Genomic DNA, 14,950 nt, shown 5'->3' with positions numbered 1-14,950 from the left:
ATAGATGGATGATAGACACCACAGATGCCTGTAGTCTTCCTACACACTGGGGCTGCATCCCAAATAGCACCCTTTTCCCTATATAGGTCACTAGAGCCCCATGGGCCCTGGTCAAAAGTAATGGGAAGTAGGGAGTACGGTGCCATTTGGGACTGAAGCCTTGGTTGCATGTGAGTGATGTGGGCTTTGGCCTTCATCCATTAGAAAACTCCTTGTCTTCCTGTGTTCTGCAGATTGATCTGAGCTATGTGTGTGTATGTATGTATGTATGTATGTATGTATGTATGTATGTATGTATGTATGTATGTATGTATGTGTGTGTGTGTGTGTGAGTGAGTGTATGTGTGTGCGTGCGTGTATGTATGTGTGTGTGTGAGTGTATGTGTGTGTGTGTGTGTGTGTGTGTGTGTGTGTGTGTGTGTGTACATGTGTGTATGTATGTGTGTGTGTGTGTGTGTGTGTGTGTGTGTGTGTGTGTGTGTGTGTGTGTGTGTGTACATGTGTGTGTGTGTACATGTGTGAGTGTGATACGTCAGGCGTCCCTGAAGCAAAGTCAATCAAGACAGAGGGGAGCTTCTGTGTGTCGCTGCCTGCCGTTGGCCTCCAGGATCACAGGCACAGCAGCCAATCAGATCGCAGGGCCGGGGTGCAGTAGCCAATTAGATCGCAGGACCGGGGTGTCAAGGTTACGTAACAATGGGCTGGAATGTTAAGATGAGTGCTTTGCTGTCTGCAGTGAGAGAGATGCTGGAATCTGTTGTGGAGCTATGCCTACGTTCCGTCAACGTTCCATCAACATTCTGACAACGTTCACTGGGTGTCTGTTGATCTTGTTGTGGTAAAAAGACTAGGATGTGTTTTGAGTAGAAGCGGTGTCTGATCTAGGATCAGTTTTGCCTTATAAATCATAGTGAATAAGAGGTGGGACTTGATCTTAGATCAGGCAAGTTGAGAATACAGGCCTTGGTCTCTGGGAAAATATCTCTGCACAATTAGACCACCTACTGACAAATGTGTATCTGAACAGCCCTCAGGAATGTGTAACCATGAAGAAGTCACTAACACTAACGCTTTCTCTCTCTCTCTTTTACCTCTTATAGTTGATCGACTTTAGAAAACATTGTGAAAACACAAAACAAATGAAAATAAAAGTTTAAGCAGGACCCATAGGTTAGTCATTATCTATGAATGAACTCACCCCCCTTTTTCCTCCCCCTCTCCCCTCTCCCCTTTTCCGTATCCCCTCTCCCCTCTCCCTACCCCCTATTCCTTTCCCCTCTCCCTTGTCCCCACTACCTCCCGAATTCTTAACCCTTTCAATCCTACCCCTCCTCGTTGCACCCTTAAAACCCCTTCAACCATCCTTCCCCAGCCATCCACTTCATTTATTGCTTCTTCTCCCCCTTTTATGCCTCTCTTCACCCCTCTCTCTGTTCAAGCACTAGCACACAGGCACACACACACACAACCTTATCCCCCAGTATTATTTTTGACCTCTGTTATCCACCATGGACCAGCCGACCAGCGACCAACGAATTAGCTCAACCCAAATGCATTTCAACACACACACACACACACACACACACACCACACACACACACACACACACACACACACACACACACACACACACACACACACACACACACACACACACACACACACACACACATGCCAACACGCATGTACAAGACGCGTGAATTACTACAAGACAAGGGTAAAGAACTACATCTTATTCTTATTATTACATCATTAGAAACTATTTGATCTGAGTTCTGTTCCTCTCTGTTCTTTTCAACCTCCTTCTCTTCCATCTCTCGTTCCCCTGCTCCTCTACCTCTTATTCTTTCTCTATCTTCCACTCCATCCCTCTCTCCCACTTCCTCTTTTCTCTGTCCGCCTCTCACCTTCCCTCTCTACCCCCTCTCTTCTATCTCCCCATCTCTCTCGTTCTCTCATCCTCTCCCTCTTCTCTCTCTCTTCGCTTCCATCTATCTATCTCACTCCTTCTTCTCTCTATTTGCCTATCTCCATCCTGACTCCACCTCTCTCCTTCCCTCTGTTCCCCTGCTTCCCTCCTGCATATGTCCATCCTAGCTCTAAGCCTCCAGTCTGTGAGGGTATATTACGCTTGAAGAGGCTGCATCAGCGGCAGCTTCATGACACACACACACACACACTCACACACACACACTACACTGTGGCCTCAGTTGGCACAGCATGAGTGTATATGTATGCATTATAAACTATCTTGTTTCAGGAATGTGTGTGTGTGTGTATATGTATGTATGTGTGTGTGTGTGTGTGTGTGTGTGTGTGTGTGTGTATGCATGTGTCTGTTTATTTACAGTAGCATTGTGGGTATCGCTACGATTACATAGCAGGGCCATTCGTTCTGTGTGGTTGTGTGTGTGTGTGTATGTATGTGTGTGTTTATTTACAGTAGCATTGTTGGTATCGCTACGATTACATAGCATGGCCATTCGTTCTGTGTGGTTGTGTGTGTGTGTGTGTGTGTGGCGTTGCAAAAACTCCGGAACCAAAGGTCACGTGTTCCAGCCTAGTGGTAGAAACTCGTTCTTTGTTTTAATCACATCACTCCTGATCTGAAGGTCACGTGTTCCAGCCTAGTGGTAGAAACTCGTTCTTTGTTTTAATCACATCACTCCTGATCTGAAGGTCACGTGTTCCAGCCTAGTGGTAGAAACTCGTTCTTTGTTTTAATCACATCACTCCTGATCTGAAGGTCATGTGTTCACTCCTAGTGGTAGAAACTCGTTCTTTGTTTTAATCACATCACTCCTGATCTGAAGGTCATGTGTTCACTCCTAGTGGTAGAAACTCGTTCTTTGTTTTAATCACATCACTCCTGATCTGAAGGTCATGTGTTCCAGCCTAGTGGTAGAAACTCGTTCTTTGTTTTAATCACATCACTCCTGATCTGAAGGTCATGTGTTCACTCCTAGTGGTAGAAACTCGTTCTTTGTTTTAATCACATCACTCCTGATCTGAAGGTCATGTGTTCACTCCTAGTGGTAGAAACTCGTTCTTTGTTTTAATCACATCACTCCTGATCTGAAGGTCATGTGTTCCAGCCTAGTGGTAGAAACTCGTTCTTTGTTTTAATCACATCACTCCTGATCTGAAGGTCATGTGTTCCAGCCTAGTGGTAGAAACTCGTTCTTTGTTTTAATCACATCACTCCTGATCTGAAGGTCATGTGTTCCAGCCTAGTGGTAGAAACTCGTTCTTTGTTTTAATCACATCACTCCTGATCTGAAGGTCATGTGTTCCAGCCTAGTGGTAGAAACTCGTCCTTTGTTTTAATCACATCACTCCTGATCTGAAGATCATGTGTTCACTCCCAGTGGTAGAAACACGTTCTTTGTAAATATATATTTTTTTACCTTATCCAAAATGGAACCATTAACTTCAAAATGTAAACGTTTGGAGAACTGTGGATAAATGTGAAGTCAAGTTGGTAAAACCACGAGATCTTGGTCCGTATACCTGCAGGTGTTATGAAGTAATTTGCAACTAAAAGCGAATAGTTACTCAAATTGATTCTCCCCAGCAGATCATAGATATAGGGGCTGAGGGGCTCATACTAATGCCCCAGAACAGAGCGAATGGAAACCATGTGTTTGATGTAATGTATTTGATACCATTCCACCTGTTCCACTCCAGCCATTACCACGAGCCTGTCCTCCCCAATTAAGGTGCCACCAACCTCCTGTGGTGTGCATGCGTGTGTGTATCTGGGGTGCTGAGGTGAGGGGAGGCTCGCTGCGAGGCCGAGGCCAGGCCGTGTTACATAAACCTCAAGTCCTACAACTCCCCCCCCTCCTCTCCTCATTTTGCTCCTTTTCCTTCACGTTTCTCTGATGCTGTGGCATGTCTTTTTTCTCTCTTCCTCTCCTCTCTTTACCCCACCTCTCTCTTCTTCTCTCTTTACCCCACCTCTCTCTTCTTCTCTCTTTACACCACCTCTCTCTTCTTCTCTCTTTATACCACCTCTCTCTTCTTCTCTCTTTACACCACCTCTCTCTTCTTCTCTCTTTACACCACCTCTCTCTTCTTCTCTCTTTACCCCACCTCTCTCTTCTTCTCTCTTTACACCACCTCTCTCTTCTTCTCTCTTTACCCCACCTCTCTCTTTCTCTCTTTACCCCACCTCTCTCTTCTTCTCTCTTTACACCACCTCTCTCTTCTTCTCTCTTTACCCCACCTCTCTCTTCTTCTCTCTTTACCCCACCTCTCTCTTCTTCTCTCTTTACACACCTCTCTCTTCTTCTCTCTTTACACCACCTCTCTCTTCTTCTCTCTTTACACCACCTCTCTCTTCTTCTCTCTTTACCCCACCTCTCTCTTCTTCTCTCTTTACCCCACCTCTCTCTTCTTCTCTCTTTACCCACCTCTCTCTTCTTCTCTCTTTACCCCACCTCTCTCTTCTTCTCTCTTTACCCCACCTCTCTCTTCTTCTCTCTTTACCACCACCTCTCTCTTCTTCTCTCTTTACCCCACCTCTCTCTTCTTCTCTCTTTACACCACCTCTCTCTTCTTCTCTCTTTACACCACCTCTCTCTTCTTCTCTCTTTACACCACCTCTCTCTTCTTCTCTCTTTACACCACCTCTTCTTCTTCTCTCTTTACCCCACCTCTCTCTTCTTCTCTCTTTACACCACCTCTCTCTTCTTCTCTCTTACACCACCTCTCTTTCTTCTCTCTTTACACCACCTCTCTCTTCTTCTCTCTTTACACCACCTCTCTCTTCTTCTCTCTTTACACCACCTCTCTCTTCTTCTCTCTTTACCCCACCTCTCTCTTCTTCTCTCTTTACCCCCACCTCTCTCTTCTTCTCTCTTTACACCACCTATCTCTCCTCTCTTTACCCCATCTCTCTTCTCCTTCTTTCCCCCCTCTCTTCTCCTTCTTTCCCCCCTCTTTCTTCTCCTTTCCCCCCCTCTCTTCTCCTTCTTTCCCCCTCTCTTCTCCTTCTTTCCCCCCTCTCTTCTCCTTCTTTCCCCCTCTTTCTTCTCCTTTCCCCCTCTCTTCTCCTTCTTTCCCCCCTCTCTTCTCCTTCTTTCCCCCCTCTCTTCTCCTTCTTTCCCCCCTCTCTTCTCCTTCTTTCCCCCCTCTCTTCTCCTTCTTTCCCCCCTCTCTTCTCCTTCTTTTCCCCCTCTCTTCTCCTTCTTTTCCCCCTCTCTTCTCTTCCTTTCCCCCCTCTCCCCCTCTCTCTGATGCTGCGGCATGTGCTTGGCATGGATGTCCAGGGGATCTGAGAGACGCTGCCAGCTGGGATAACTGTGCCAGCGGGCCTTGTGCACGTACGTACGCACGCACACACCCAACCCCCCCTTTGCCCTGACTCTGCCCAATCAGCATGCCGCCCCTCCCTCGCAGCAGAATTGAGAGGGAGAGTGGATAAGGGGGATAAGAGTGGATAAGAGGGGAACAGGAGGGAGGGTGAAGAGGGGAAGGGAGGGGGAGCAGGAGAGGAAAATTCCACTGGGATATTGTCTGCTCCAGTGGCATTATACACACACTAGTCTTGCGTTGCCATACCTCCAAAATCAGACAGGAGGCTACTGACTAGCGACAGAACTAGAGGCTACTGACTAGCGGCAGAACTAGAGGCTACTGACTAGCGACAGAACTAGAGGCTACTGACTAGCGACAGAACTAGAGGCTACTGACTAGCGGCAGAACTAGAGGCTACTGACTAGCGGCAGAACTAGAGGCTACTGACTAGCGGCAGAACTAGAGGCTACTGACTAGCGGCAGAACTAGAGGCTACTGACTAGCGGCAGAACTAGAGGCTACTGACTAGCGGCAGAACTAGAGGCTACTGACTAGCGGCAGAACTAGAGGCTACTGACTAGCGACAGAACTAGAGGCTACTGACTAGCGGCAGAACTAGAGGCTACTGACTAGCGGCAGAACTAGAGGCTACTGACTAGCGACAGAACTAGAGGCTACTGACTAGCGACAGAACTAGAGGCTACTGACTAGCGGCAGAACTAGAGGCTACTGACTAGCGGCAGAACTAGAGGCTACTGACTAGCGACAGAACTAGAGGCTACTGACTAGCGGCAGAACTAGAGGCTACTGACTAGCGGCAGAACTAGAGGCTACTGACTAGCGACAGAACTAGAGGCTACTGACTAGCGCCAGAACTAGAGGCTACTGACTAGCGCCAGAACTAGAGGCTACTGACTAGCGGCAGAACTAGAGGCTACTGACTAGCGACAGAACTAGAGGCTACTGACTAGCGACAGAACTAGAGGCTACTGACTAGCGACAGAACTAGAGGCTACTGACTAGCGGCAGAACTAGAGGCTACTGAGTAGCGGCAGAACTAGAGGCTACTGACTAGCGGCAGAACTAGAGGCTACTGACTAGCGGCAGAACTAGAGGCTACTGACTAGCGGCAGAACTAGAGGCTACTGACTAGCGGCAGAACTAGAGGCTACTGACTAGCGGCAGAACTAGAGGCTACTGACTAGCGACAGAACTAGAGGCTACTGACTAGCGACAGAACTAGAGGCTACTGACTAGCGGCAGAACTAGAGGCTACTGACTAGCGACAGAACTAGAGGCTACTGACTAGCGACAGAACTAGAGGCTACTGACTAGCGGCAGAACTAGAGGCTACTGACTAGCGACAGAACTAGAGGCTACTGACTAGCGACAGAACTAGAGGCTACTGACTAGCGATAGAACTAGAGGCTACTGACTAGCGACAGAACTAGAGGCTACTGACTAGCGGCAGAACTAGAGGCTACTGACTAGCGACAGAACTAGAGGCTACTGACTAGCGACAGAACTAGAGGCTACTGACTAGCGGCAGAACTAGAGGCTACTGACTAGCGGCAGAACTAGAGGCTACTGACTAGTGGCAGAACTAGAGGCTACTGACTAGAGGTAGAACAGGCAGCGCTAGATTCTTCTTCAAAACTCATTCATTGTGATAACATAATGTTGCTAAAGTAGTTTGCTAGCTAACTTATGGAGGAAACATTTGGTGTTTAGCATTGAGTGTGTGCACTAGGTTGGCTTCCTATTAATTTCAAACGAAGTGACTGGCTTAGAGGTACGTTCGCAAGCTAATGGACAAATCGAAGATAGTTGACGTGCACATTGCCAAACTCCATAAATACTGCCCTGTCAAGCACCAAACTTCTGCGTTAGATATACAATTCATTAATTGAGTGACTAGGACTTCCTCAGCAAAATAAAACTACTTCACAACCAATTACGGATGTATGTATTGATATGGCCAGCTTTGTAGACCATTTCTCCCCTCTTGCTGCAGCTTCACCTCGAAATAACAGAGAAATTCGTTCCAAAAAAATGTAAAAATGTTTTGGCAGGTTTTGTCCTCACGCACTGTTGCTCCTACGGCACGAACATCAAGTGCTTTCAGTTTGCTTAAAAGTTTACTACGTTGCGTAACGGTTTGTACTGAACGACACATTTCCCCAAAACGTTCTTGTACGGTCGTGAACAGACTTTGAGGCACGTTTGCTCCCGTTTGGTGGTTGTGGCTTGAAGCAATGAGTGACATACAGTATTTAAAGAGCAGTGGACATGCTGACAGGGTTCCCCAACTCACAACATTACCATCACTAGTTACCACAGCCACAAAGTCATAAACCCCGCCTATTTCAAAAATGTATCTTCTTAATTCAAATCAAAGTATTTAAACCTAACCCCTAACTTTAACCACACTGCAAACCTTATGCCTAATCCTAACCTTAAATGAAGACCAAAAAAGCAACGACAAAAGAATGATACATTTTTATGATATAGCCAATTTTGACTTTGTGGCTATTGTAACTAGTGAAACCATGCATTCTTTTGATCACGCACTGAACAAGTGCATGCAAATTTAACCAATAGGCCGTGCACATACAACTCCGACGTGATGATTCTCAAACACAACAATGTGAAACATAACTATTTTCCTAAGAACTCTGCCATGTACAGTATGAACTGCCCCCTGATCTAGGATCAGTTTGGCAGTTTAGATAACAATGAATACGATCACATGGATACAGGGGGGATGATCCTCGATCAGCACTCCAACTCTGAGACTCTTTGGCCCCAGATTATTACATGTGAATCTTATGAACCATCATCCCTATTACCATTGTGCTCACAGACAGTACAGTAGGAAGAAGCTGGTGTGAACTCTAGGATATTTAACCTAGTTATTATCTCCTAATGTCGGCCCCATGGGGACCCCTCACTACCCTCACTCCTCAGTTTACACCCTGTTGTGTGTGCCACAAAAGAGCAACAATCACACAATTTGCATTAGAGAGGAAATCCTACAATCTTAGAAAAAATATGCTATCTAGAACCTAACAGGGTACTTTGGCTGTCCCCATAGGAGAAACCTTTGGTATCTGGGACATGACAGTGTGAGGAGAGAGCTGTGGAACATGTTCTATGGAGAGGTTCTACACTCTTAGAAAAAGCTGTCCCCATAGGAGAACAACTTTGGTTTCAGGCAGAACCCTTTTTGGTTCCAGGTAGAACTATTTGGGTTCCATGTAGAACCCTACATGGTTCCATGTAGAACCCTACATGGAACGCAAAATAATTCTACCTGGAACCAAAAAGGGTTCTGCCTGAAACCAAAGTTGTTCTCCTATGGGGACAGCTTTTTCTAAGAGTGTAGAACCTCTCCATAGAACATGTTCCACAGCTCTCTCCTCACACTGTCATGTCCCAGATACCCTTGCAGAGTTGATATTTGCATCACATTTGGAGTCCTAATTGTTTCAAAACCCCACCCCTCCACTTCTACACCTTTCTATCTAATAACTCCTTCCACCCCTCTACTTCTACATCTTTCTATCTAATAACTCCTTCCTCCCCTCTACTTCTACATCTTTCTATCTAATAACTCCTTCCTCCCCTCCACTACTACATCTTTCTATCTAATAACTCCTTCCTCCCCTCTACTTCTACATCTTTCTATCTAATAACTCCTTCCTCCCCTCCACTTCTACAACTTTCTATCTAATAACTCCTTCCTCCCCTCTACTTCTACATCTTTCTATCTAGTAACTCCTTCCTCCCTCTACTTCTACATCTTTCTATCTAATAACTCCTTCCTCCCCTCCACTTCTACATCTTTCTATCTCATAACTCCTTCCTCCCCTCCACTTCTACATCTTTCTATCTAATAACTCCTTCCTCCCCTCCACTACTACATCTTTCTATCTAATAACTCCTTCCACCCCTCCACTTCTCAATCTCTCCAACCCAACCTGTCCCCTCACCAATCCACCTCCACCCCTCCATCCTCCTTCTCTCCATCCTTAGGGCCAGGTTTAGGGTACTTCAAATGTGTTATTACCATAGACTACTTATCAGTGGTGTAACCCTATACCTGGAGTCTGTCTGTCTGTCTGTCTGTCTGTCTGTCTGTCTGTCTGTCTGTCTGTCTGTCTGTCTGTCTGTCTGTCTGTCTGTCTGTCTGTCTGTCTGTCTGTCTGTCTGTCTGTCTGTCTGTCTGTCTGTCTGTCTGTCTGTCTGTCTGTCTGTCTGTCTGTCTGTCTGTCTGTCTGTCTGTCTGTCTGTCTGTCTGTCTGTCTGTCTGTCTGTCTGTCTGTCTGTCTGTCTGTCTGTCTGTCTGTCTGTCTGTCTGTCTGTCTGTCTGTCTGTCTGTCTGTCTGTCTGTCTGTCTGTCTGTCTGTCTGTCTGTCTGTCTGTCTGTCTGTCTGTCTGTCTGTCTGTCTGTCTGTCTGTCTGTCTGTCTGTCTGTCTGTCTGTCTGTCTGTCTGTCTGTCTGTCTGTCTGTCTGTCTGTCTGTCTGTCTGTCTGTCTGTCTGTCTGTCTGTCTGTCTGTCTGTCTGTCTGTCTGTCTGTCTGTCTGTCTGTCTGTCTGTCTGTCTGTCTGTCTGTCTGTCTGTCTGTCTGTCTGTCTGTCTGTCTGTCTGTCTGTCTGTCTGTCTGTCTGTCTGTCTGTCTGTCTGTCTGTCTGTCTGTCTGTCTGTCTGTCTGTCTGTCTGTCTGTCTGTCTGTCTGTCTGTCTGTCTGTCTGTCTGTCTGTCTGTCTGTCTGTCCGTCCATCTTTCATCTAGAAGATTGAAGAGAAGTGAGAGGAGAGACTAAGGCCTAGATTGAACCGGCATTAGCGAACACCCGCATAGCTGATGTTTTGTCAGTGTCGGAGATGGAACAGCATTGGAGCTGTCAAATCGGTAAGCAGCCGATCTTGATCATTGTCACGAAGACACATTCGAGTTAGACGTTTAGAACAAGAAGGTGTTGACTATATACACAAGCTGCCAGTTGGGGAACCCTGGTGTAGAATAAATAATGACGCTCACATTGAACATAACGAAACAAAATAAGAAGGGCTTCTATCAGCCTAACGGAGGTGTAGATTATATCTCACATTACAGTGTTCCTAATGGAGGTGTAGATTACATCTCACATTCCAGTGTTCCTAATGGAGGTGTAGATTACATCTCACATTCCAGTGTTCCTAATGGAGGTGTAGATTACATCTCACATTCCAGTGTTCCTAATGGAGGTGTAGATTACATCTCACATTCCAGTGTTCCTAATGGAGGTGTAGATTACATCTCACATTCCAGTGTTCCTAATGGAGGTGTAGATTACATCTCACATTACAGTGTTCCTAATGGAGGTGTAGATTACATCTCACATTCCAGTGTTCCTAATGGAGGTGTAGATTACATCTCACATTCCAGTGTTCCTAATGGAGGTGTAGATTACATCTCATATTACAGTGTTCCTAATGGAGGTGTAGATTACATCTCACATTCCAGTGTTCCTAATGGAGGTGTAGATAATAGATAATAATAAGGTATTTGAGGTAGACATGTACATGAAGGCAGGGTAAAGTGACTAGTCATCAGGATAGATAATAATAAGGTATTTGAGGTAGACATGTACATGAAGGCAGGGTAAAGTGACTAGTCATCAGGATAGATAATAATAAGGTATTTGAGGTAGATATGTACATGAAGGCAGGGTAAAGTGACTAGTCATCAGGATAGATAATAATAAGGTATTTGAGGTAGACATGTACATGAAGGCAGGGTAAAGTGACTAGTCATCAGGATAGATAATAATAAGGTATTTTAGATAGATATGTACATGAAGGCAGGGTAAAGTGACTAGTCATCAGGATAGATAATAATAAGGTATTTGAGGTAGACATGTACATGAAGGCAGGGTAAAGTGACTAGTCATCAGGATAGATAATAAGTTATTTGAGGTAGATATGTACATGAAGGCAGGGTGAAGTGACTAGACATCCAGATACATAATAATAAGAGTAAAATAAAGAACAGAGTAGGAGCAGAATATTAAAGTGTGTATGTAGTGTGTGCATAGAGTCAGTGCAGATAATCCGGCTAACCAGGAATGAACTATTTAATGACTTGGGGGTAGAAGCTGTCTCGGAGCCTGTTGATCCGAGAGCCAATGCTCCGGTACCGTTTGCCAGATGGTAGCAGAGGGAACAGCTTGGGTGGCTGGATTCTTTGGCGATTTTTGGGATGACCAAGACTGTATTCATATTAATGTGACACCTCTGGGTAGATGTTGTAACCATAAGATCTGTGTCCATTTATGAAGGATGTGATGATTGGTTAAATTGTTGGACACAGAAGTCTACACACCCAGTGGGCCCCTTGGACTGTCTGGAATTGAGGAACATTTGTCTAAAATCTTTGAGGTGGAACTTGAACCTACAGATTTTTAGCTGAATGGGGGGAGGGGTGGGGGTAGGGTCAAGGTTAGGGGAGGACTCTCTGTCTTTCTCCAGTGTGTGTGTGCGCGCGCGTGTGTGTCTCTGTGTGTGTGTGTATTAGCCACACCATGGTAGAGGTGGTTGGGTTTAGATTCAGGATTGTGGGAGGGTACTATCTGTCTGTCTTTCCCCAGTGAGGGGCCACCATCTGGGGTTTTGTTTCTAGAGCAGGTGGGGTCAGCGGGCCCTGGTGGATCAGCCCTTCTAACCCCCCCTGTCAAACATGGACACCATTTGTTGTTACTAGAAATAAACCCTAATCTACTGGTTATCCCAACCAGACACCAGAGCCATGCATTTAGAGAGTATAACACGACAACATTCTATGGCAGCCATGTTAGCTCACATTAATAATATTAAATGGCGAATATTTAAATAATGCTATTTGACTGTATGTTTAGAATTATGAAAAAACTCTCTAAATCAGGGGTTCTTACACTTTTTCAACTCGAGACCCAAATGACCCACCTCTTACATGCCCAGACCCACTTTGGGTCCTGACCCATAGTTTCTGAAACCCTGCTCTACTATATGGCCCCAGCCATCTTAGAAGAATGTACCTTCTCATGTAGTTTCCTTTCCTCTGTCGCAAAATAAAGCCTTTTCCTTCACTACCTCTCTCTGTCATTCTTCCTCTCTTTCTTTCACTCGTTCTCCATCTCCCTCTCAAGACAGGTGTGTGTGGATGTGTGTACGTGTGTATGTGTGTGGTGTGTATGTGTGTGTGGGAGTGTGATCCCGTCATTGCATGTTGTCAAATATTCACAGCCATTTGTTGTTCCCCCTAAATCAACACCTCAGCAGAGAGGATACCATAGGCCATATAGAGAGGCTATATATTCCAAAGCTTTGGATTTCTATTAAACTGCCCACTTGTCCTAAACACGTGGTGTTGTGTTATTTAACAGTGTTATACAGCAGATAGATACCTTTAGATGTGTGGGTGGGTTGTTTTAAATAAAGGTAGACACAGAGAGAATTGGGTAGAGCTTGACCTGGAGAGAGAAAGAGAAGGAGAGAGACTGAGTGAAAGAGAGAGAGAGAGAGAGAGAAAGAGAAAGTGAGAGGGAAAGAGAGAGAGGGACAGAGTGAGGGAATTCATGTCACAAAGGCATTGATAAGAGCTCCACACACACACGCATACACACACACACACGCATACACACACACACACACACACACACACACACACACACACACACACACACACACACACACACACACACACACACACACACACACACACACACACACACACACACACACACACACACACACACACACACACACACACACACACTTGGCACCTGGGGGAAAAAACTAACCAGAGGACTACATACAATGCATCTGTCCTTATTACACCCACTGCCCTTATCTCTGTGCTTTGTTTTGTTTGGTGGGGAGAGGAGGTTATTTGTTTACTTTCTGGGTCAGGGAGAGCATAACACACACACACACTGATTTTCTTGTCAAAGAAAAAGGGACCAACATTTGACTACCCAAAGTAGCTGGGTAGGTACTGTAGCTACAGGACTTTTCAGACAAATACTGACCAACAGCAACCCTGACTCATGGAACCCCTGACTAATGGAACCGCTGTCTCATGGAACCGCTGACTCATGAAACCCCTGAGTAATGGAACCCCTGACTAATGGAACCGCTGTCTCATGGAACCGCTGACTCATGGAACCCCTGACTAATGGAACCGCTGTCTCATGGAACCGCTGACTCATGAAACCCCTGAGTAATGTAACCCCTGAGTAATGGAACCCCTGACTAATGGAACCCCTGACTCATGAAACCCCTGAGTAATGTAACTTGCTTCTACACCTGCATTGCTTGCTGTTTGGGGTTTTAGGCTGGGTTTCTGTACAGCACTTTGAGATATCAGCTGATGTACGAAGGGCTATATAAATACATTTGATTTGATTTGATTTGATTTGTAACCCCTGAGTAATGTAACCCCTGAGTAATGTAACCCCTGACTCATGAAACCCCTGACTCATGGAACCCCTGACTCATGAAACCGCTGTTAATGGAACCCCTGACTCATGAAACCCCTGAGTAATGTAACCCCTGAGTAATGTAACCCCTGAGTAATGTAACCCCTGAGTAATGTAACCCCTGAGTAATGGAACCCCTGACTCATGAAACCCCTGAGTAATGTAACCCCTGAGTAATGTAACCCCTGAGTAATGGAACCCCTGAGTAATGGAACCCCTGACTCATGAAACCCCTGACTCATGGAACCCCTGACTTCTGGAACCCCTGACTAATGGAACCCCTGACTAATGGAACCCCTGACTTCTGGAACCCCTGACTAATGGAACCCCTGACTAATGGAACCCCTGACTTCTGGAACCCCTGACTAATGGAACCCCTGACTTCTGGAACCCCTGACTAATGGAACCCCTGACTAATGGAACCCCTGACTTCTGGAACCCCTGACTAATGGAACCCCTTACATACAGTGTGCTAGTATTGCAAACCATAATGACAAGGAAAACCTTGTAACCCTTTGCTAACCTCTATATTGCCTGTTATAACCTCTATATAATTATCTATAACATGTTATAACCTAAAAGTACCAGTTTGTGCTATATGGTAATTGTGCCATTCTATTGTATTGTTGTGTATCGACCACCTCGTTTTCCATTTGCATTAAACATTGAGTTCCAACATCGACTGTGTCCCTGAGGCATATATACCACTGTGCTTGGCTATACTGTTGTTTAGTAATGGCTCTGTCAAACCCAGTGTTAGGGCCAAGGTTGTGATGCAAATGTGTAAGCGTGTGTGTGTGTGCATGCGTGACCCAAAATCCACACCGTATTTTTCATGGTACTTTGATGGGAAAATCCATTGTCTCCCATTGAAATATGTAAAGTAATGACAATCAGCGCTGGTAGCCTACACTCTTAGGAAAAAAGGTGCTATCTGGAACCTTAAAGGGGTTTTTGGCTATCCCCATAGGAGGACCCTTTAAAGAACCCTTTTTGTTTGCAGGAAGAACCATTTTGGCTTCCATGAAGAACCCTTTCTATACAGAGTTCTACATGGAACCCAAAAGGGTTCTCCTATAGCGACAACCTTTTTTCTAAGAGTGTATCGGTTAAGAGCATTGGGCCAGTAACCAAAAGGTTGCTTGTT

The sequence above is a fragment of the Oncorhynchus kisutch genome, linkage group LG16 (genome assembly GCF_002021735.2).
Source record: "Oncorhynchus kisutch isolate 150728-3 linkage group LG16, Okis_V2, whole genome shotgun sequence".
In the NCBI taxonomy this organism is placed as follows: Eukaryota; Metazoa; Chordata; class Actinopteri; order Salmoniformes; family Salmonidae; genus Oncorhynchus; species Oncorhynchus kisutch.
The sequence above is the reverse complement of the archived record's forward strand: the minus strand, read 5'-3'. Positions refer to the sequence as shown.